Below are 26505 nucleotides of genomic sequence, written 5' to 3' on the forward strand. Positions count from 1 at the left end.
ACCTTATAGATAAATGACTAAAGTATAACCTTACAGATAAATGGCTACAGTATAACCTTATAGATAAATAACTACAGTATAACCTTATAGATAAATAACTACAGTATAACCTTATAGATAAATAACTACAGTATAACCTTATAGATAAATGACTACAATATAACCTTATAGATAAATGACTAAAGTATAACCTTATAGATAAATAACTACAGTATAACCTTATAGATAAATAACTACAGTATAACCTTATAGATAAATGACTAAAGTATAACCTTACAGATAAATGGCTACAGTATAACCTTATAGATAAATAACTACAGTATAACCTTATAGATAAATAACTACAGAATAACCTTATAGATAAATGACTACAGTATAACCTTATAGATAAACGGCTACAATATAACCTTATAGATAAATATCTACAGTATAACCTTATAGATAAATAACTACAGTATAACCTTATAGATAAATAACTACAGTATAACCTTATAGATAAATAACTACAGTATAACCTTATAGATAAATGACTAAAGTATAACCTTATAGATAAATAACTACAGTATAACCTTATAGATAAATAACTACAGTATAACCTTATAGATAAATGACTAAAGTATAACCTTACAGATAAATGGCTACAGTATAACCTTATAGATAAATAACTACAGTATAACCTTATAGATAAATAACAACAGTATAACCTTATAGATAAATAACTACAGTATAACCTTATAGATAAATGACTACAATATAACCTTATAGATAAATGACTAAAGTATAACCTTATAGATAAATAACTACAGTATAACCTTATAGATAAATAACTACAGTATAACCTTATAGATAAATGACTAAAGTATAACCTTACAGATAAATGGCTACAGTATAACCTTATAGATAAATAACTACAGTATAACCTTATAGATAAATAACTACAGAATAACCTTATAGATAAATGACTACAGTATAACCTTATAGATAAACGGCTACAATATAACCTTATAGATAAATGACTACAATATAACCTTATAGATAAATGACTAAAGTATAACCTTATAGATAAATAACTACAGTATAACCCTATAAATAAATAACTACAGTATAACCTTACAGATAAATGACTAAAGTATAACCTTAAAGATTAACGGCTACAGTATAACCTTATAGATAAATAACTACAGTATAACCTTATAGATAAATAACTACAGTATAACCTTATAGATAAATGACTAAAGTATAACCTTATAGATAAATAACTACAGTATAACCTTATAGATAAATAACTACAGTATAACCTTATAGATAAATGACTAAAGTATAACCTTACAGATAAATGGCTACAGTATAACCTTATAGATAAATAACTACAGTATAACCTTATAGATAAATAACTACAGAATAACCTTATAGATAAATGACTACAGTATAACCTTATAGATAAACGGCTACAATATAACCTTATAGATAAATGACTACAATATAACCTTATAGATAAATGACTAAAGTATAACCTTATAGATAAATAACTACAGTATAACCCTATAAATAAATAACTACAGTATAACCTTACAGATAAATGACTAAAGTATAACCTTAAAGATTAACGGCTACAGTATAACCTTATAGATAAATAACTACAGTATAACCTTATAGATAAATAACTACAGTATAACCTTATAGATAAATGACTAAAGTATAACCTTATAGATAAATAACTACAGTATAACCTTATAGATAAATTACTACAGTATAACCTTATAGATAAATGACTAAAGTATAACCTTACAGATAAATGGCTACAGTATAACCTTATAGATAAATAACTACAGTATAACCTTATAGATAAATAACTACAAAATAACCTTATAGATAAATGACTACAGTATAACCTTATAGATAAACGGCTACAATATAACCTTATAGATAAATGACTACAATATAACCTTATAGATAAATGACTAAAGTATAACCTTATAGATAAATAACTACAGTATAACCCTATAAATAAATAACTACAGTATAACCTTACAGATAAATGACTAAAGTATAACCTTAAAGATTAACGGCTACAGTATAACCTTATAGATAAATAACTACAGTATAACCTTATAGATAAATAACTACAGTATAACCTTATAGATAAATGACTAAAGTATAACCTTACAGATAAATGGCTACAGTATAACCTTATAGATAAATAACTACAGTATAACCTTATAGATAAATAACTACAGAATAACCTTATAGATAAATGACTACAGTATAACCTTATAGATAAACGGCTACAATATAACCTTATAGATAAATGACTACAATATAACCTTATAGATAAATGACTAAAGTATAACCTTATAGATAAATAACTACAGTATAACCTTATAGATAAATAACTACAGTATAACCTTATAGATAAATGACTAAAGTATAACCTTATAGATAAATAACTACAGTATAACCTTATAGATAAAAAACTACAGTATAACCTTATAGATAAATGACTAAAGTATAACCTTACAGATAAATGGCTACAGTATAACCTTATAGATAAATATCTACAGTATAACCTTATAGATAAATAACTACAGTATAACCTTATAGATAAATAACTACAGTATAACCTTATAGATAAATGACTACAATATAACCTTATAGATAAATGACTAAAGTATAACCTTATAGATAAATAACTACAGTATAACCTTATAGATAAATAACTACAGTATAACCTTATAGATAAATGACTAAAGTATAACCTTACAGATAAATGGCTACAGTATAACCTTATAGATAAATAACTACAGTATAACCTTATAGATAAATAACTACAGAATAACCTTATAGATAAATGACTACAGTATAACCTTATAGATAAACGGCTACAATATAACCTTATAGATAAATGACTACAATATAACCTTATAGATAAATGACTAAAGTATAACCTTATAGATAAATAACTACAGTATAACCCTATAAATAAATAACTACAGTATAACCTTACAGATAAATGACTAAAGTATAACCTTAAAGATTAACGGCTACAGTATAACCTTATAGATAAATAACTACAGTATAACCTTATAGATAAATAACTACAGTATAACCTTATAGATAAATGACTAAAGTATAACCTTATAGATAAATAACTACAGTATAACCTTATAGATAAATAACTACAGTATAACCTTATAGATAAATGACTAAAGTATAACCTTACAGATAAATGGCTACAGTATAACCTTATAGATAAATAACTACAGTATAACCTTATAGATAAATAACTACAGAATAACCTTATAGATAAATGACTACAGTATAACCTTATAGATAAACGGCTACAATATAACCTTATAGATAAATGACTACAATATAACCTTATAGATAAATGACTAAAGTATAACCTTATAGATAAATAACTACAGTATAACCCTATAAATAAATAACTACAGTATAACCTTACAGATAAATGACTAAAGTATAACCTTAAAGATTAACGGCTACAGTATAACCTTATAGATAAATAACTACAGTATAACCTTATAGATAAATAACTACAGTATAACCTTATAGATAAATGACTAAAGTATAACCTTATAGATAAATAACTACAGTATAACCTTATAGATAAATAACTACAGTATAACCTTATAGATAAATGACTAAAGTATAACCTTACAGATAAATGGCTACAGTATAACCTTATAGATAAATAACTACAGTATAACCTTATAGATAAATAACTACAGAATAACCTTATAGATAAATGACTACAGTATAACCTTATAGATAAACGGCTACAATATAACCTTATAGATAAATGACTACAATATAACCTTATAGATAAATGACTAAAGTATAACCTTATAGATAAATAACTACAGTATAACCTTATAGATAAAAAACTACAGTATAACCTTATAGATAAATGACTAAAGTATAACCTTACAGATAAATGGCTACAGTATAACCTTATAGATAAATATCTACAGTATAACCTTATAGATAAATAACTACAGTATAACCTTATAGATAAATAACTACAGTATAACCTTATAGATAAATGACTACAATATAACCTTATAGATAAATGACTAAAGTATAACCTTATAGATAAATAACTACAGTATAACCTTATAGATAAATAACTACAGTATAACCTTATAGATAAATGACTAAAGTATAACCTTACAGATAAATGGCTACAGTATAACCTTATAGATAAATAACTACAGTATAACCTTATAGATAAATAACTACAGAATAACCTTATAGATAAATGACTACAGTATAACCTTATAGATAAACGGCTACAATATAACCTTATAGATAAATGACTACAATATAACCTTATAGATAAATGACTAAAGTATAACCTTATAGATAAATAACTACAGTATAACCCTATAAATAAATAACTACAGTATAACCTTACAGATAAATGACTAAAGTATAACCTTAAAGATTAACGGCTACAGTATAACCTTATAGATAAATAACTACAGTATAACCTTATAGATAAATAACTACAGTATAACCTTATAGATAAATGACTAAAGTATAACCTTATAGATAAATAACTACAGTATAACCTTATAGATAAATAACTACAGTATAACCTTATAGATAAATGACTAAAGTATAACCTTACAGATAAATGGCTACAGTATAACCTTATAGATAAATAACTACAGTATAACCTTATAGATAAATAACTACAGAATAACCTTATAGATAAATGACTACAGTATAACCTTATAGATAAACGGCTACAATATAACCTTATAGATAAATGACTACAATATAACCTTATAGATAAATGACTAAAGTATAACCTTATAGATAAATAACTACAGTATAACCCTATAAATAAATAACTACAGTATAACCTTACAGATAAATGACTAAAGTATAACCTTAAAGATTAACGGCTACAGTATAACCTTATAGATAAATAACTACAGTATAACCTTATAGATAAATAACTACAGTATAACCTTATAGATAAATGACTAAAGTATAACCTTATAGATAAATAACTACAGTATAACCTTATAGATAAATAACTACAGTATAACCTTATAGATAAATGACTAAAGTATAACCTTACAGATAAATGGCTACAGTATAACCTTATAGATAAATAACTACAGTATAACCTTATAGATAAATAACTACAGAATAACCTTATAGATAAATGACTACAGTATAACCTTATAGATAAACGGCTACAATATAACCTTATAGATAAATGACTACAATATAACCTTACAGATAAATGACTAAAGTATAACCTTAAAGATTAACGGCTACAGTATAACCTTATAGATAAATAACTACAGTATAACCTTATAGATAAATAACTACAGTATAACCTTATAGATAAATGACTAAAGTATAACCTTACAGATAAATGGCTACAGTATAACCTTATAGATAAATAACTACAGTATAACCTTATAGATAAATGACTAAAGTATAACCTTACAGATAAATGACTAAAGTATAACCTTACAGATAAATGACTACAATATAACCTTATAGATAAATAACTACAGTATAACCTTATAGATAAATGACTAAAGTATAACCTTATAGATAAACGGCTACAATATAACCTTATAGATAAATGACTACAATATAACCTTATAGATAAATGACTAAAGTATAACCTTATAGATAAATAACTACAGTATAACCCTATAAATAAATAACTACAGTATAACCTTACAGATAAATGACTAAAGTATAACCTTAAAGATTAACGGCTACAGTATAACCTTATAGATAAATAACTACAGTATAACCTTATAGATAAATAACTACAGTATAACCTTATAGATAAATGACTAAAGTATAACCTTATAGATAAATAACTACAGTATAACCTTATAGATAAATAACTACAGTATAACCTTATAGATAAATGACTAAAGTATAACCTTACAGATAAATGGCTACAGTATAACCTTATAGATAAATAACTACAGTATAACCTTATAGATAAATAACTACAGAATAACCTTATAGATAAATGACTACAGTATAACCTTATAGATAAACGGCTACAATATAACCTTATAGATAAATGACTACAATATAACCTTATAGATAAATGACTAAAGTATAACCTTATAGATAAATAACTACAGTATAACCCTATAAATAAATAACTACAGTATAACCTTACAGATAAATGACTAAAGTATAACCTTAAAGATTAACGGCTACAGTATAACCTTATAGATAAATAACTACAGTATAACCTTATAGATAAATAACTACAGTATAACCTTATAGATAAATGACTAAAGTATAACCTTATAGATAAATAACTACAGTATAACCTTATAGATAAATAACTACAGTATAACCTTATAGATAAATGACTAAAGTATAACCTTACAGATAAATGGCTACAGTATAACCTTATAGATAAATAACTACAGTATAACCTTATAGATAAATAACTACAGAATAACCTTATAGATAAATGACTACAGTATAACCTTATAGATAAACGGCTACAATATAACCTTATAGATAAATGACTACAATATAACCTTACAGATAAATGACTAAAGTATAACCTTAAAGATTAACGGCTACAGTATAACCTTATAGATAAATAACTACAGTATAACCTTATAGATAAATAACTACAGTATAACCTTATAGATAAATGACTAAAGTATAACCTTACAGATAAATGGCTACAGTATAACCTTATAGATAAATAACTACAGTATAACCTTATAGATAAATGACTAAAGTATAACCTTACAGATAAATGACTAAAGTATAACCTTACAGATAAATGACTACAATATAACCTTATAGATAAATAACTACAGTATAACCTTATAGATAAATGACTAAAGTATAACCTTATAGATAAACGGCTACAATATAACCTTATAGATAAATGACTACAATATAACCTTATAGATAAATGACTAAAGTATAACCTTATAGATAAATAACTACAGTATAACCCTATAAATAAATAACTACAGTATAACCTTACAGATAAATGACTAAAGTATAACCTTAAAGATTAACGGCTACAGTATAACCTTATAGATAAATAACTACAGTATAACCTTATAGATAAATAACTACAGTATAACCTTATAGATAAATGACTAAAGTATAACCTTATAGATAAATAACTACAGTATAACCTTATAGATAAATAACTACAGTATAACCTTATAGATAAATGACTAAAGTATAACCTTACAGATAAATGGCTACAGTATAACCTTATAGATAAATAACTACAGTATAACCTTATAGATAAATAACTACAGAATAACCTTATAGATAAATGACTACAGTATAACCTTATAGATAAACGGCTACAATATAACCTTATAGATAAATGACTACAATATAACCTTATAGATAAATGACTAAAGTATAACCTTATAGATAAATAACTACAGTATAACCCTATCTATAATAATAGTTTCGCTGTCTCTCTATCTATCTATCTGTCTGACAAGAACGCTCTAGAGAAAAGACAAGCAATTTAAAAACATGCACAGTAATTCGAAAAACGAAGTATGACGTCGACACATTTAGCGCACAGAGTAGAAAATAATCTCAAACCCAGAGAGTGCACACAGTTATATGACGTCATTGATTATCGAGTAAACATATTCAATACAAAGGCAATTTGGTCTAATCTAAGTGGTTTGCGTGAAGAGTTTCTTGCATACAATTCTTCGGGTAGGGGCGAAGCCCCACCCCCCGCGTAAGAACGTCTGAGCCCCTCCCCCTCCCCAACTCAAAAGAAATTTCCTCATCGATACTCTATAATAAAATTAATGTGTCTAATCTAAAAAGTGGTTTTCTTGCAATGGGACGGTAGACATGTTTTTTTTTGGGGGGGGGGGGGGGGGGGGTGGAGGGGTGGGGGGGGGGTGTGTGGAGGGGTGGGGGGGGGTGTGTGGGGGGGGGGGTGTGTGGGGGGGGTGTGGGGGTGGTGTGTGGGGGGTGGGGGTGGTGTGTGGGGGGTGGGTTGGTTTCAGTGTTTCTTTCAGACTTTTTCCTCCCCGGAGAGGGGTGGGGGTACTTGAAATTTTCGGGGGCGGGGGTAGAATTTTCTGGGAGGGGGCGGACACTGGAAAAAGTATATAATTATATTTCGTTGAATGGGACGGTAGACATGGTTTTTTTTTTGGGGGGGGGGGGGCGGTGGAGGGGGGGTTGGAGGGGTGGGGGGTGGGGGTGGGGGTGGGGGGGCGGTGTGTGGAGGGGGTGGTGTGTGTGGGGGGTGGGGGTGGGGGGTGGGGATGGTGTGTCGGGGTGGGGGTGGTGTGTGGGGGGTGGGTTGGTTTCAGTGTTTCTTTCAGACTTTTTCCTCCCCGGAGAGGGGTGGGGGTACTTGAAATTTTCGGGGGCGGGGGTAGAATTTTCTGGGAGAGGGCGGACACTGGAAAAAGTATATAATTATATTTCGTTGAATGGGACGGTAGACATGGTTTTTTTGGGGGGGGGGGGGGGCGGTGGAGGGGGGGGGGTTGGAGGGGTGGGGGGGTGGGGGTGGGGGGGCGGTGTGTGGAGGGGGTGGTGTGTGTGGGGGGTGGGGTTGGGGGGTGGGGATGGTGTGTGGGGGTGGAGGTGGTGTGTGGTGGGGGGTGGGGGTGGTGTCTGGGGGTCGGGGGGGTGGGGGTGGTGTGTGGGGATGTGGGTTGGTTTTAGTTTAGAGAAAAGAGACAGCACTATCAGCCTAGCGCCCGTTGTACCCTTCCTCAACGGGCCATTTATCTAGTAAATAAATAACTACAGTATAACCTTACAGATAAATGACTAAAGTATAACCTTAAAGATTAACGGCTACAGTATAACCTTATAGATAAATAACTACAGTATAACCTTATAGATAAATAACTACAGTATAACCTTATAGATAAATGACTAAAGTATAACCTTATAGATAAATAACTACAGTATAACCTTATAGATAAATAACTACAGTATAACCTTATAGATAAATGACTAAAGTATAACCTTACAGATAAATGGCTACAGTATAACCTTATAGATAAATAACTACAGTATAACCTTATAGATAAATAACTACAGAATAACCTTATAGATAAATGACTACAGTATAACCTTATAGATAAACGGCTACAATATAACCTTACAGATAAATGGCTACAGTATAACCTTATAGATAAATAACTACAGTATAACCTTATAGATAAATAACTACAGAATAACCTTATAGATAAATGACTACAGTATAACCTTATAGATAAACGGCTACAATATAACCTTATAGATAAATGACTACAATATAACCTTATAGATAAATGACTAAAGTATAACCTTATAGATAAATAACTACAGTATAACCCTATAAATAAATAACTACAGTATAACCTTACAGATAAATGACTAAAGTATAACCTTAAAGATTAACGGCTACAGTATAACCTTATAGATAAATAACTACAGTATAACCTTATAGATAAATAACTACAGTATAACCTTATAGATAAATGACTAAAGTATAACCTTATAGATAAATCACTACAGTATAACCTTATAGATAAATAACTACAGTATAACCTTATAGATAAATGACTAAAGTATAACCTTACAGATAAATGGCTACAGTATAACCTTATAGATAAATAACTACAGTATAACCTTATAGATAAATAACTACAGAATAACCTTATAGATAAATGACTACAGTATAACCTTATAGATAAACGGCTACAATATAACCTTATAGATAAATGACTACAATATAACCTTATAGATAAATGACTAAAGTATAACCTTATAGATAAATAACTACAGTATAACCCTATAAATAAATAACTACAGTATAACCTTACAGATAAATGACTAAAGTATAACCTTAAAGATTAACGGCTACAGTATAACCTTATAGATAAATAACTACAGTATAACCTTATAGATAAATAACTACAGTATAACCTTATAGATAAATGACTAAAGTATAACCTTATAGATAAATAACTACAGTATAACCTTATAGATAAATAACTACAGTATAACCTTATAGATAAATGACTAAAGTATAACCTTACAGATAAATGGCTACAGTATAACCTTATAGATAAATAACTACAGTATAACCTTATAGATAAATAACTACAGAATAACCTTATAGATAAATGACTACAGTATAACCTTATAGATAAACGGCTACAATATAACCTTATAGATAAATGACTACAATATAACCTTACAGATAAATGACTAAAGTATAACCTTAAAGATTAACGGCTACAGTATAACCTTATAGATAAATAACTACAGTATAACCTTATAGATAAATAACTACAGTATAACCTTATAGATAAATGACTAAAGTATAACCTTACAGATAAATGGCTACAGTATAACCTTATAGATAAATAACTACAGTATAACCTTATAGATAAATGACTAAAGTATAACCTTACAGATAAATGACTAAAGTATAACCTTACAGATAAATGACTACAATATAACCTTATAGATAAATAACTACAGTATAACCTTATAGATAAATGACTAAAGTATAACCTTATAGATAAACGGCTACAATATAACCTTATAGATAAATGACTACAATATAACCTTATAGATAAATGACTAAAGTATAACCTTATAGATAAATAACTACAGTATAACCCTATAAATAAATAACTACAGTATAACCTTACAGATAAATGACTAAAGTATAACCTTAAAGATTAACGGCTACAGTATAACCTTATAGATAAATAACTACAGTATAACCTTATAGATAAATAACTACAGTATAACCTTATAGATAAATGACTAAAGTATAACCTTATAGATAAATAACTACAGTATAACCTTATAGATAAATAACTACAGTATAACCTTATAGATAAATGACTAAAGTATAACCTTACAGATAAATGGCTACAGTATAACCTTATAGATAAATAACTACAGTATAACCTTATAGATAAATAACTACAGAATAACCTTATAGATAAATGACTACAGTATAACCTTATAGATAAACGGCTACAATATAACCTTATAGATAAATGACTACAATATAACCTTATAGATAAATGACTAAAGTATAACCTTATAGATAAATAACTACAGTATAACCCTATCTATAATAATAGTTTCGCTGTCTCTCTATCTATCTATCTGTCTGACAAGAACGCTCTAGAGAAAAGACAAGCAATTTAAAAACATGCACAGTAATTCGAAAAACGAAGTATGACGTCGACACATTTAGCGCACAGAGTAGAAAATAATCTCAAACCCAGAGAGTGCACACAGTTATATGACGTCATTGATTATCGAGTAAACATATTCAATACAAAGGCAATTTGGTCTAATCTAAGTGGTTTGCGTGAAGAGTTTCTTGCATACAATTCTTCGGGTAGGGGCGAAGCCCCACCCCCCGCGTAAGAACGTCTGAGCCCCTCCCCCTCCCCAACTCAAAAGAAATTTCCTCATCGATACTCTATAATAAAATTAATGTGTCTAATCTAAAAAGTGGTTTTCTTGCAATGGGACGGTAGACATGTTTTTTTTGGGGGGGGGGGGGGGGGGGTGGAGGGGTGGGGGGGGTGTGTGGAGGGGTGGGGGGGGGTGTGTGGGGGGGGGTGTGTGGGGGGGGTGTGGGGGTGGTGTGTGGGGGGTGGGGGTGGTGTGTGGGGGGTGGGTTGGTTTCAGTGTTTCTTTCAGACTTTTTCCTCCCCGGAGAGGGGTGGGGGTACTTGAAATTTTCGGGGGCGGGGGTAGAATTTTCTGGGAGGGGGCGGACACTGGAAAAAGTATATAATTATATTTCGTTGAATGGGACGGTAGACATGGTTTTTTTTTTTTGGGGGGGGGGGGCGGTGGAGGGGGGGTTGGAGGGGTGGGGGGTGGGGGTGGGGGTGGGGGGGCGGTGTGTGGAGGGGGTGGTGTGTGTGGGGGGTGGGGGTGGGGGGTGGGGATGGTGTGTCGGGGTGGGGGTGGTGTGTGGGGGGTGGGTTGGTTTCAGTGTTTCTTTCAGACTTTTTCCTCCCCGGAGAGGGGTGGGGGTACTTGAAATTTTCGGGGGCGGGGGTAGAATTTTCTGGGAGAGGGCGGACACTGGAAAAAGTATATAATTATATTTCGTTGAATGGGACGGTAGACATGGTTTTTTTGGGGGGGGGGGGGGGCGGTGGAGGGGGGGGGGGGGGTTGGAGGGGTGGGGGGTGGGGGTGGGGGGGCGGTGTGTGGAGGGGGTGGTGTGTGTGGGGGGTGGGGTTGGGGGGTGGGGATGGTGTGTGGGGGTGGAGGTGGTGTGTGGTGGGGGGTGGGGGTGGTGTCTGGGGGTCGGGGGGGTGGGGGTGGTGTGTGGGGGGGTGGGTTGGTTTTAGTTTAGAGAAAAGAGACAGCACTATCAGCCTAGCGCCCGTTGTACCCTTCCTCAACGGGCCATTTATCTAGTAAATAAATAACTACAGTATAACCTTACAGATAAATGACTAAAGTATAACCTTAAAGATTAACGGCTACAGTATAACCTTATAGATAAATAACTACAGTATAACCTTATAGATAAATAACTACAGTATAACCTTATAGATAAATGACTAAAGTATAACCTTATAGATAAATAACTACAGTATAACCTTATAGATAAATAACTACAGTATAACCTTATAGATAAATGACTAAAGTATAACCTTACAGATAAATGGCTACAGTATAACCTTATAGATAAATAACTACAGTATAACCTTATAGATAAATAACTACAGAATAACCTTATAGATAAATGACTACAGTATAACCTTATAGATAAACGGCTACAATATAACCTTATAGATAAATGACTACAATATAACCTTATAGATAAATGACTAAAGTATAACCTTATAGATAAATAACTACAGTATAACCTTATAGATAAAAAACTACAGTATAACCTTATAGATAAATGACTAAAGTATAACCTTACAGATAAATGGCTACAGTATAACCTTATAGATAAATATCTACAGTATAACCTTATAGATAAATAACTACAGTATAACCTTATAGATAAATAACTACAGTATAACCTTATAGATAAATGACTACAATATAACCTTATAGATAAATGACTAAAGTATAACCTTATAGATAAATAACTACAGTATAACCTTATAGATAAATAACTACAGTATAACCTTATAGATAAATGACTAAAGTATAACCTTACAGATAAATGGCTACAGTATAACCTTATAGATAAATAACTACAGTATAACCTTATAGATAAATAACTACAGAATAACCTTATAGATAAATGACTACAGTATAACCTTATAGATAAACGGCTACAATATAACCTTATAGATAAATGACTACAATATAACCTTATAGATAAATGACTAAAGTATAACCTTATAGATAAATAACTACAGTATAACCCTATAAATAAATAACTACAGTATAACCTTACAGATAAATGACTAAAGTATAACCTTAAAGATTAACGGCTACAGTATAACCTTATAGATAAATAACTACAGTATAACCTTATAGATAAATAACTACAGTATAACCTTATAGATAAATGACTAAAGTATAACCTTATAGATAAATAACTACAGTATAACCTTATAGATAAATAACTACAGTATAACCTTATAGATAAATGACTAAAGTATAACCTTACAGATAAATGGCTACAGTATAACCTTATAGATAAATAACTACAGTATAACCTTATAGATAAATAACTACAGAATAACCTTATAGATAAATGACTACAGTATAACCTTATAGATAAACGGCTACAATATAACCTTATAGATAAATGACTACAATATAACCTTATAGATAAATGACTAAAGTATAACCTTATAGATAAATAACTACAGTATAACCCTATAAATAAATAACTACAGTATAACCTTACAGATAAATGACTAAAGTATAACCTTAAAGATTAACGGCTACAGTATAACCTTATAGATAAATAACTACAGTATAACCTTATAGATAAATAACTACAGTATAACCTTATAGATAAATGACTAAAGTATAACCTTATAGATAAATAACTACAGTATAACCTTATAGATAAATAACTACAGTATAACCTTATAGATAAATGACTAAAGTATAACCTTACAGATAAATGGCTACAGTATAACCTTATAGATAAATAACTACAGTATAACCTTATAGATAAATAACTACAGAATAACCTTATAGATAAATGACTAAAGTATAACCTTATAGATAAATAACTACAGTATAACCCTATAAATAAATAACTACAGTATAACCTTACAGATAAATGACTAAAGTATAACCTTAAAGATTAACGGCTACAGTATAACCTTATAGATAAATAACTACAGTATAACCTTATAGATAAATAACTACAGTATAACCTTATAGATAAATGACTAAAGTATAACCTTATAGATAAATAACTACAGTATAACCTTATAGATAAATAACTACAGTATAACCTTATAGATAAATGACTAAAGTATAACCTTACAGATAAATGGCTACAGTATAACCTTATAGATAAATAACTACAGTATAACCTTATAGATAAATAACTACAGAATAACCTTATAGATAAATGACTACAGTATAACCTTATAGATAAACGGCTACAATATAACCTTATAGATAAATGACTACAATATAACCTTACAGATAAATGACTAAAGTATAACCTTAAAGATTAACGGCTACAGTATAACCTTATAGATAAATAACTACAGTATAACCTTATAGATAAATAACTACAGTATAACCTTATAGATAAATGACTAAAGTATAACCTTACAGATAAATGGCTACAGTATAACCTTATAGATAAATAACTACAGTATAACCTTATAGATAAATGACTAAAGTATAACCTTACAGATAAATGACTAAAGTATAACCTTACAGATAAATGACTACAATATAACCTTATAGATAAATAACTACAGTATAACCTTATAGATAAATGACTAAAGTATAACCTTACAGATAAATGGCTACAGTATAACCTTATAGATAAATAACTACAATATAACCTTATAGATAAATGACTAAAGTATAACCTTACAGATAAATGACTACAGTATAACCTTATAGATAAATGACTACAATATAACCTTATAGATAAATGACTAAAGTATAACCTTATAGATAAATGACTATAGTATAACCTTATAGATAAATGACTACAATATAACCTTATAGATAAATGACTACAGTATAACCTTACAGATAAATGGCTACAGTATAACCTTATAGATAAATGGCTACAGTATAACTTTACAGATAAATGGCTACAGTATAACCTTACAGATAAATGGCTACAGTATAACCTTATAGATAAATGACTACTAGATGCCCAAGTGTCAGCGTATGTCTAGTCTAGATGCCCTAGTAAATATAGTGTCAATGTCTGTCTAACATTTGTAGAACATTGATACATTGCACATCCCAGGTAGATCATGAAAGAAACCCATCAGGTGAGCAAAGATACCTGGTTCTATCCAGTCCCTACTATCCCTGATCCACACCTGTCACCAAAAACAAGACTAAAAAAAACATTCCCACAAACCTTAAGTTCAGAGTTTCTTCCAGGCATCTCTTCGGGGGGGCAAAGCCCCCCCCGAAAAATTTTTACCGCCCCCCCGAACGAAATGAAATTTATAGAATTTATATAGAAAATATACACTTTTAAGAGTGTCCGCCCCCCCGAAGAAAGTTTACCGCCCCCCCGAAGATTTCAGGTGCCCCCCCCCCGGAGAAAAAAGTCTGGAAGAAACACTGCTTAAGTTCTAATCTAAATCTTAAACTAAATCTTATCCAAAATGTTTAAAAAACAAACCTAATCGTAAAATATCTTGCATTCAAAGTTTACCAATAGTTAGCTACTTATCTTTCTGTGTATCAATACGTCATCTCTCCTGGCTACATTTCTACCTATCGTTCTATCAGCCTGTCTAACAACTCATGTTCCTGTCTGCTTTATGCCAAGTTTGTCGCAGTCATTAGATCACACGAATTACTTATCCACTTGTACATTTTTATGTCCAGATTTTTATTCTCTCTGCTCTTAGAACCAGACTCCCCCTCTAGACTCCCCCCCCCCTCTATCTAGACCCTCCCTCTCAATATAATCAAATCCCACTCCCGTCGACATCTCTTCACGTCTCCCCCACCCCAACCCCCCCCCCCCACACACACACACACACACACACCCACCCCCCGTGTTGTATTTCCCATTTGATTTCCTGATTGCCGACGTTGATTGCTGTGCCGCCGACTGCAATCATTGTGCTCCATATATTTGATGGCGAAATTAGATGCAGTGAAATATTTAATATACACGGCCATTTTCAAAATTGCGAATATTATAGTTGAAAATTCCCCGTTGATGTTTTATTATTCAGTAGTTACCAGAATTTAAGACGTCATTGATTAAAAAAACGCTTGGGGTAGAATGAAGGCTGTTGTTCTGAAGTTCTACCAATGAGGTATTAGAGAACAAGGTTCGATAACTTAGCAGACAAGAGCTCTGTTGTCCCCTTTGAAAAGATTTAGCACTCGTAGTTGTAGAGATTAATGTTCGAGATTATGTTGCTGATAATGTGTTCCTGTTTGGTTGACTTAGTGTAGGGATAATATATCTGTGAAATATAAGTAGTGCGTGTTTGGTTTAGGTTTAGGGATTGTTTAGACATGTTTAATGTGGCGATGGTTAAGGTATATCGTAGGCATGTAGAGATTTAGTACAGGGAGATAGGGTTATGGTGTAGAGATTCAGGTAGTAGTCTAGGCGTTGTGTAGGGTTTATGTAGGCGTGGTGTAGGTTTATGTAGGCGTGGTGTAGGTTTATGTAGGCGTGGTGTAGGTTTATGTAGGCGTGGTGTAAATGTATGTAGGCGTGGTGTAAGTGTATGTAGACTTAGTGTATGTGTGGTGTAGGGTCGTATAGACATGATGGATGTATGACGTATGTACAGGCAATGTGAAGGGATGGGGTAGCTATGGTGCAGATGGGGCCATGGTGTATCCATGGTGAGGGGTGGCCATGGTGTGGATATGGTGTTGTGTGGCCATGGTGTGGTGTGGCCATGGTGTTGTGTGGCCATGGTGTAGCCATATAGTGGCCATGGTGTGGCCATGGTGTGGTGTGGCCATGATGTGGCCATGGTGTAGCCATGGTGTGGCCATGGTGGGGCCATGAAGTGGCCATGATGTGGCCATAGTGGGGCCATGATGTGGCCATGGTGTGGCCATAGTGTGGCCATAGTGTGGCCATCATGTGGCCATGATGTGGCCATAGTGAGCCATGGTGGGGCCATGGTGGGGCCATGGTGTGGTGTGGCCATGATGTGGCCATGATGTGGCCATGATGTGGCCATGATGTGGCCATGGTGTGGCCATAGTGTGGCCATAATGTGGCGATGATGTGGCCATGGTGGGGCCATGGTGTGGCCATGGTGGGGCCATGGTGTGGCCATGGTGAGCCATGGTGAGCCATGGTGGGGCCATGGTGGGGCTATGGTGGGGCCATGGTAGGGCAATGGTGTATCCATGATGTGGCCATGGTGTATCCATGGTGTGGCCATGGTGGGGCAATGGTAGGGCCATGGTGGGGCCATGGTGGGGAATTGTGTGGTCATGGTGTGGGTAAGGTTCAATCAGTTCAATTTACACAGAGACGAGCAAATTCCCCGTCCTAAGTGTAGAAGTTTGTAGTGGGAGTAGATGAAGAAATCTATATGTAGGGCAAGGCAAAGGGACCACTTAGATTAGGTTGTCCTAAAAATAATATTTTTGCGCATCAAAATCAATTTTATAAATATCTACAGGGTACGAGTTTTCCCTCTCCAAACCCCTTCAGATACACTCCAAACCCCTTCAAATCCACCCCCAAACCGTTTTTTTAGACACCCCTATGTCCTCCTCTCAAAAAAAATGTTTAGCCAGAATTTTTCCGACTTAATTTATAAATCGATCGGAGATTTCATAAGATTGCACTTTGTATTACATACGTCATTCACAAACATGAATGTTTTTATAATAATGTTTGTGTGTTTACAGGCTTAGCTACATAAACAAAAAATAAGGAAATTTTATATTGGCATATATACATATACATATATATATATATATATATATATATATATATATATATATATATATATATATATACATATATATAATTATAAGTAGAAGTAAAGTACCGTTTTCGAACGGTCGATGAGGCAAGTATGTAGAGCGATGTATAGCTAGATTGATGATGTAAATTATCTGCTCGTTAATTCGGTAATGATGACAATGGAAATGGAGATGTGATGAATGCCAAAAAAGATAATATACTGCGCACCTAAACTTCTAAGATTCCCCCCCCCCCCCCCCACTTTATCGGGTGCTGCAGTATCTACGACATGTGACGGGTGCCATTTCCTCTAAAGGCTTCCGGGATATCAAATCTCCGTGGGCGAGTTATGAAGCCAGTTATGTGGAGCTGTTGGCGTTGTTTCATGCCCGGGTAGAGAATGTTTTGCATGGGGCTGTCGATTGATTTTCTGGGCTGAGTACAATGGACCAGACCACATGATACAGTTATACTTTACTAGCAACATCACCTGACTGACAATAGATTGGAATCCCCAAGAAAAGATGTAAGTTGGTAGACAAAATAAACTTGGAAAATGGCACTTGTCGCCCAAAACCGAAGACGATGGAGAGATGTGGTTGCGTCAGAGGTGGTTGCGTCTGCACAGGTATCCACAGGAATGATGATGATGATGGTCTGACATATATATATATATATATATATATATATATATATATATATATATATATATATATATATATATATATATATATATATAATTACCATGGGACGTATCTCTATACATATTAGAATGATGAAAGTGCTGCTCACCCCAACACTCCCAGGTAGCAACACTGACGTCATTATTTACCTGTGTATAAGTTCACTGTCACATCCAGGTAAACTACTTATTCCTCTTTTATAACATGGTCATTTCGATAATTAACTATTATAATTAATCATGAAGTAGATCTATTTCGCTAATTACACTAGCTAATTAACTTAAAGTAAAAGGTGGCTTCGTCTAATTGGATGCATCTAATTTGTCTAATTGGCGTGGGGCTGGGTTAATGATCATTTGAAAAAAAGTTTTGACTTTTATACCTTTCTCACCTGCTGTGTATCGAAGTGCATGCCTCGAATATGGGGATGAGGGGGGGGGGTGGTAAATTACATTGAGATACCGACTTGCTTCCATTTTTCTGTATCATAAAATTGTATCGTATTCTGCCTTTATTTTCTTACTAAACATTTTTTTTTCGGCTTTCTCGCCATTTTGGTATTGCTGTTTATTCATGGATTGTATTTTAAAAAACAAACAAGCATTAAACGTTACGTAAATTTTTTGTGCCCCTGTTTGTACTACACGACCCGCTCAGCATCTGACTACTCAATTAAAATCAAAATTAAATGTTGGCCCTGTATGACTTTTTTTTAGAAAATAGACAAGCTATAAATGGCAAACACTGTGATTCTAGATGAGCTTTTAAAATAACTTTTATTGAATAAAATACGGCATTTTATTTTTAACTAGGCTACAAGCCCATCTCACCCCTCTTATATCCACCCCCACCCCCCTTTACGAGTTCGGATCTCGGGCGGACTTGCCCATAGTGTTGACCACATTATCCATTCACATGTGGAGGTCACAGAAACAGACGAACTCTACTTCTCTCTACTTCTCCTAAGTGGATCGTCCTCCCCTTAAAAGTCCACCCCTTCCCTTACAAGCCCACCCCCTCCTCTTACTAGCATACCCGTACTGTTATAAGCACACCCCTCCCATTACAAGCCAAATCCCCTCCTATTACAAGCCCATCCCCCTCCCCCTAAAAGTCCACCCCTTCCCTTACAAGCCTACCCCCTCCTCGTACAAGCGTACCCGTACTTTTATAAGCCCACCCCTCCCATTACAAGCCCACCCCCCTCCTCCTAAAAGTCCACCTCTTCCCCTTTGTAGAGCTTGTTCCGCCTCTGCCTACACGACAGTAAAATCGATGCCTCTGGGATGGGCAAGGGAGATAATATAGACAAGCTTGCAAAGGGAATTAACCGTGAGATTAAACCTCGGCCAGCCGACAGAAGAAAAACACAGCCTTGGTCCAGTTCCCTCCGAACTCTATTACGTAATGCTCTTAACTCGCAGCCGCGGATACCCCCATCAGGATTCCCTTCTGACCTTTTCACGTGACCTCCGGTGACCTCCCAGAATGCAACGCTCGTGTGAGTCCGCGCATGCCCGCAATGGCCGCCTAGGTTTTTCATCACGCTATCCATCAGTGTTAAACCTTTGGTGGCTGCGAACGCTGGGATATCTGGAGGATCAGATACAGGCAGGGTGGGGACGGGGGGGGTGTAGGGTGGCGGATAGTGGGACACGACTCGCGTTCAAAACAGACAAAATCAACAGAGAAATCAAAAAAAAAAAAAAAAAAAAAAAAAAAAAAAAAATTGGCGTTGCTAAAAATAGCTTTATATCATCTACGTTGTCGTCGTTTTTATATTCCTCCCCCCTCCCCTATTCCGTCCCTCCATTCTGAAACTAGCCATGATAGCCCGCGGCCATAATTACAAGACCTGTTGCTTAGATTAGTGTCAAATAATGAGGAGAACAAGAAAGCGCCAATTTTCATACCCGCTGGAGTTGTTTCCCTGTATTGTCAGCCAACGAGGGGAGGGGCAGTAACTCTATTGTTACCTGGGTCGTTCCCCCGTGGTGTTGGGATCGTTCATGGAGCCAATAGGATGCTAATTAAGGCTGCGTGTAGGAGGAAGCTATTCACGACGGATCCGTTCTGTCCATTTTTTTCTGACTTAGTGTCACAGACCTATCAACGCTGCCGTAATGATGCCAGGGTGGTAGGGGGGGGGGGGGGGAGTCACCATCAGTGAAACCCATCTTCCTCATTTACACACAGCTACTACCTACAGCAGTCCCCCATCAATTTACTTCTCAATCAAACACCCTTTTCCACCATAATCCATCATGCTTCACCATCACCCATCAAATTTCACCATAATCCATCATGTTTCATCATCACCCATCAAGTTTCATCATCATCCATCATCTTCCATCATCTTTCACAAAGTTCAATTGTCAACCACTTCACTCCACCATTAACCACACTCGCTCACACACCATCACCAACCACACGCCAAAGCCCTCACTCTTACTCCACCACTCACCACCACAACACCCTCACCATCTCACAGCTCAGGCTGGAGATACAAGCCATTAAGTCACGTGATTGGAGTGGGGAGGGGGTAGGGGAGGGCTGACCGTTGGAATGGGAAACACTAAGGGCGATACTTTTGAGATTATGGGATACTTTTGGGATAATGGGATATTTTTAGTATTATAGTATGCTTTTGGGATAATGGGATACTTTTAGTATTATAGTATGCTTTTGGGATAATGGGATACTTTTAGTATTATAGTATGCTTTGGGATAATGGGATACTTTTAGTATTATAGTATGCTTTTGGGATAATGGGATACTTTTGGGATAATGGGATATTTTTAGTATTATGATATACTTTTGGGATAATGGGATACTTTTGGTATTATGGGCTACTTTCGGATTATAGGATACTTTTGGGATAATGAGATGGTCTTGAAATGATTTAAAATGTTGGGGCTTTTGGAATAATATTAGATCAGAATAGGATACCTATTGAATCATGAGTTGTTATGGGTTAATGGAATAACATTGTAATTATGAGAATATTTAGGATTATGAGATAATCCTGGATTATGGAATGACCTTGGCAGGGGATAATTGGAAGCAATGAGGAGCTAATAGGACTCAAGATGCAATTGGGACCATGGGATGTTACCGGAACTATGGGATAGAATGATTAACAGGTCAGATCAAAGTTAAAAAGCTTCGTCATTACAGCTTATATTTTATAACACAGGCCGTGAAATATACGCTGAGTTTGTTACACAAGTTTACATTTTTTGTAAGATAGTTCAGTTAGAAAATTCTACTTTCTTTTAGACACTAAACGGAAGATTTTTTTTTTTAAATGTACCCACAAAAAACAAACTTTTTAGGGAATATATGTAGTCCACGAAATTTGCAGCCAAAAATAGACATCAAAAATATTTTCCTCATAGATCGTATCATTTCCTACAATCATGCCTTGATGAAATGGAAGAACCGTGTAGAGAATGTTGAGATGGTGGTGAGTACGTGCCCTGGAGTGAGTCGTCTGCTACATCAGTCCGTTCTTGTGTGTGCTAGAAATAGAAGAAAAACCTCACGAACAAACGAGCCTCGTTTGTACATAGCGCATGATTCAAACTAAGCCTATTATTCTTTAAAAAAACTAAATTTTTTTTTCACCCACATCGAATAAGTCGTATAAAAAAAATATTGGGAATCAGACTTAGCAGAAGTATTACTTTTATACCTTTAATTAAAGCACCTACTGGATTTCTCTGACCTATCCCGCTGTATATAACACGTGAATATCCCAGGCTGTAACATCGGTAACAAACATGTTTATAACTGGAGTTGGATCTCATATATTTTAACTTGTCAGAAAGTGCTTGGATTGAGTGTATCATACATTCGCTACAAGTCAAAAAGTGCTTTGACTGTGAACGTATCATACACCGTTTGTAGGGAAACAAGAACGATAACAAGCAAATGAAGACACGAAATGCATCCATCAAACGGGGAGGGCGGGTTACTTAATCTTTCTGGGGGAGAGGGGGGAGAGGGTCACTTAAAATGTGGTATTAAGTTGTATATATATATATATATATATATATATATATATATATATATATATATATATACATATAATTACTCCGTCCGGGTCGGGAGTAAGGGTGGGGGGATCTTGAAAAGATGCCTGAAAGAAACTCCGCAGCCATCCAATATACCAAATGAACGCGCGAGCCTTGGTTGCCAGTATAATAGCCACCCCGCACGTGAGGTCACGGTATTAGGTCACAGAATGAGATCACATCCACACTGTCACACACAAGAACGTGACGCAGGATTCAAGGCATCCATTATCTCCCCTTAGATAAAAAAATATATTAATTTTATTTAATTGTTCATACTATTATAATTAGCTGTTATACCATAGACAGGCATTTTATTTAATAATTTATGCTATATTTTCGTTTTTCTTGCAGTGTTTTTTTTTCTTTTCAGGAAGCCTAAAATTGCTTTTATTCCAGCATTTATTTTATTTATTTGTTTATTTTTCTTTTTCTTTTTCATAAATAGATCTAACTTTGTATGTGATGATAAGCTATTCAATTCCAAAAAAAAAGTGGGGAAAAAAAAGAAATACTAATCAATAAACAGTAGTGATGATGACTTTTATCAGTAGAATGTCCCTGAGTTCACCCAGCTCGTGTTAGGGAAACAAAGGCGGTTGGGCATAGTGCTGGCCTAATTATCCCCTTGTATACCCAAGTCATTGAAACAGATAAACACTACTTCATCTGCCCCATGTGTCTTGGGAACAAACGGGAAAAGATGATGATGATGACTGTTAGTCCGCGTGGGTGACGTGTCGGCTAGGTGACGTCAGACACCTCACCAGGTAAAGTACGGCTGCCAGTCGTTGAGACCCGTGGGGGGACGGGCGGGGGGGGGGGGGGGTCGTGTTCGTGGCTTGAACAGCACCAGTACAGAAACCAAGGGAAATCATTTGAAGACAGTGGCGTGCAGACCTATGTAGATGCCCGGGGCAAACTCAAGCGGAAAATGCCCCCCATAAATACATATATATATATATATATATATATATATATATATATATATATATATATATATATATATATATATATATATATATACTTTATTTAAAAAATTGTACTCATCTTAATTGAGATGAAAACATTGACTACAGCCAGCTAAATCCAAATGGAGTAAATGGTTGGAACTTGGGGGGGGGGGGGGGGGGGGGGGGGTTGGAAAGTGGGGAGACAATTGTGGACGTGTCGTGGTGGGGGGGGGTGGCTGTGATGCACTACAAAAGAGTCTCATCCGGTATTGTATTACCACCCGGGACCGCAGGGACAAAAACGCTGTCCGTGTCTACAATTAGGGCGTCAGACACGTCTTTATTTATGGGATGTTTCTCTCTTGGCCTGTTTAGGAATTCCTATAGTGTAACCAATACAGGTGAGAGTGTGCATTGAACTAGAGATGTTTCAGATTTTTTCTCTAAACCACTTGGTCAAAACTTCAACTCTTTAAAGAGATGGGTGATGCTAGATACTCTCAAAGTATCTGAACCTTGAATATAACAGAAGTGTACATTATTTGGCTAAAGCTGCCAGCCCTAAAAAAACAACACTTCTACACAGTGGCGTAGCGAGGTCGGGTGTCACCCGGTGCGGCACTTAATGGTGTCACCCCCCCCCCCCAGAGGCGTCGCGACCCTTCCCGGGGAAAAACTTTCAAGTTTTCGATTTGCACCCCCCCCCCTCAAACTTTCGATTTGCACCCCCCCCCCCCACCCCCTCAAGTTTTCGATTTGCAATCCCCCCCCCCCCCTCAAACTTTCGATTTGCACCCCCCCTCAAGTATAGGCCTATATATATTTTGCTATTTTTTTGCCTTGGTGTCACCCCCTAAATGGTGTCACCCTGTGCGGTCCGCACCCCCCGCCCCCCCCCCCCCCCCTCGCTACGCCCCTGCTTCTACATCGGACTGTGTTTAAAAATCCACTATTCTATGCCAGACCCTTAATTTAGCTGTAAATTAAATTGTTCTTCTGGCTGCCTCTTTAAATTAAGCCATAGGCTATTAACCTCTTTTTGAAGATGATATTTCAATTTGGAAGGATAAGCCTTTTGATACAAATCATTTAATTTAGCATATTTCGCGGTGTTTTGACTAGCCATTATTTCGCACACTTGTAGTCGCATTGACACTGTTATATTACTGAGTCCAACGTTGATGCTAGTGTGTATTAACGCCCCCCCCTCCTGTCCCACACCTGAACAAGGACAGCGTGCTATGCCCCCCCCCCCCCTCTCCACCCCTCTCCCGTCTCACAACTGAGCTGGGATAACCCCGCCTACCAAAAATAATGTTAGATTTAATGTGTGGACGTCCACATTGGGCCAACCCCCCCCTCCCCCTGTCCACACGCGTCCACAAAAGTCCATTTTTTTCGGACCCCCCCCCCCCCAGTGTGGACGTCATAAATGGATGACTCCTAATTAAGAAGTGTGAGACTTAAGGACAACTTTAGAATGAAGTTAACTCGGCCCGGCCCAGTGTATCAAAACAGTACGGACTTGAAAGTTTGTATTTAACCGTACACAAAAATCCAAATGAATCCATGAATAAAGAATATCATTAGAATAAAAAAAAACCAAAAGGCTGTGTGCTTAATCAGTCTACGAATGCCGTTACGTCCATCATAATAAATAAGGATGCCCTACAAACATTATGCAATGAATGGAAACATAATAAAGATGCCCGATAAAATATAAAGCGAACAAGGGCATAATTACTGTAGGGATGCCCTTCAGACATTCAATAATGAATATAAGCATAATAAATATCCGATAATATATAAACGAATATGGGCATAATTGCTATAATTATATAAATACAAACGTGAATACAAGTAAATTACTTTAAAGATGCCCTGATGATATATAAAATGTATGCGGGCATAATTACTGTTTGGATGCCCTTCAAAAGTATTATGATGAATATAAGCAAATTACATTAAAGATGCCCCTACAGTGTGTAAATTATAATCATGGGCTTTAATACTCTATGGATGACCACAAGTGTATAAAATGATTATGGGCGTGTTCTCTAAAAGATGCCCCTACAGCGTGTAAATTATAATCATGGGCTTTAATACTCTATGGATGACCACAATTGTATATAATGATTATGGGCGTGTTCTCTAAAAGATGCCCCTACCTACACAAGTATCAGATACTCTATTAATTGAAAGACTGCATACATTTATTCGGGGAATATCAATGACTACTACACCACTACCCTTCACCGATGCCCCTTTCTCCCTGAAGGTTGTACGACACGGACAGTACGATGACTATATCAGTGCCATGTGTTGATTGTATATACACATTTCGGTGAATTCGGCAAATTGTGATAATTTGATAATTCTGCCTAGGTAGACAAACCTTAGTAGACATTTAGATTTCCTAAAAAAAAAAAAAAAAAAAAAAAAAAAAAAAAAAAAAAAAAATTAAAAAAAAAAAAATGTAAAATCAATTTTTTTTACCCCCTTTGGATGCCCCCTTGATGTGGCTGCCCGGGGCCTGGGCCCCCTCCGCCCCCCCCCCCTCTGCACGCCACTGTTTGAAGATTCGGCTTACTCGCAACCCATGGGCGTTAACCAACAAGGTCAAAACGACCCTGATTTCGTTACAAGAAGTTATAAAATACGTTTTTAGATTC

The sequence above is a fragment of the Physella acuta genome, unplaced genomic scaffold (assembly GCF_028476545.2).
Source record: "Physella acuta isolate Inbredline_101_S28 unplaced genomic scaffold, ASM2847654v3 ptg000915l, whole genome shotgun sequence".
Taxonomy (NCBI): Eukaryota; Metazoa; Mollusca; class Gastropoda; family Physidae; genus Physella; species Physella acuta.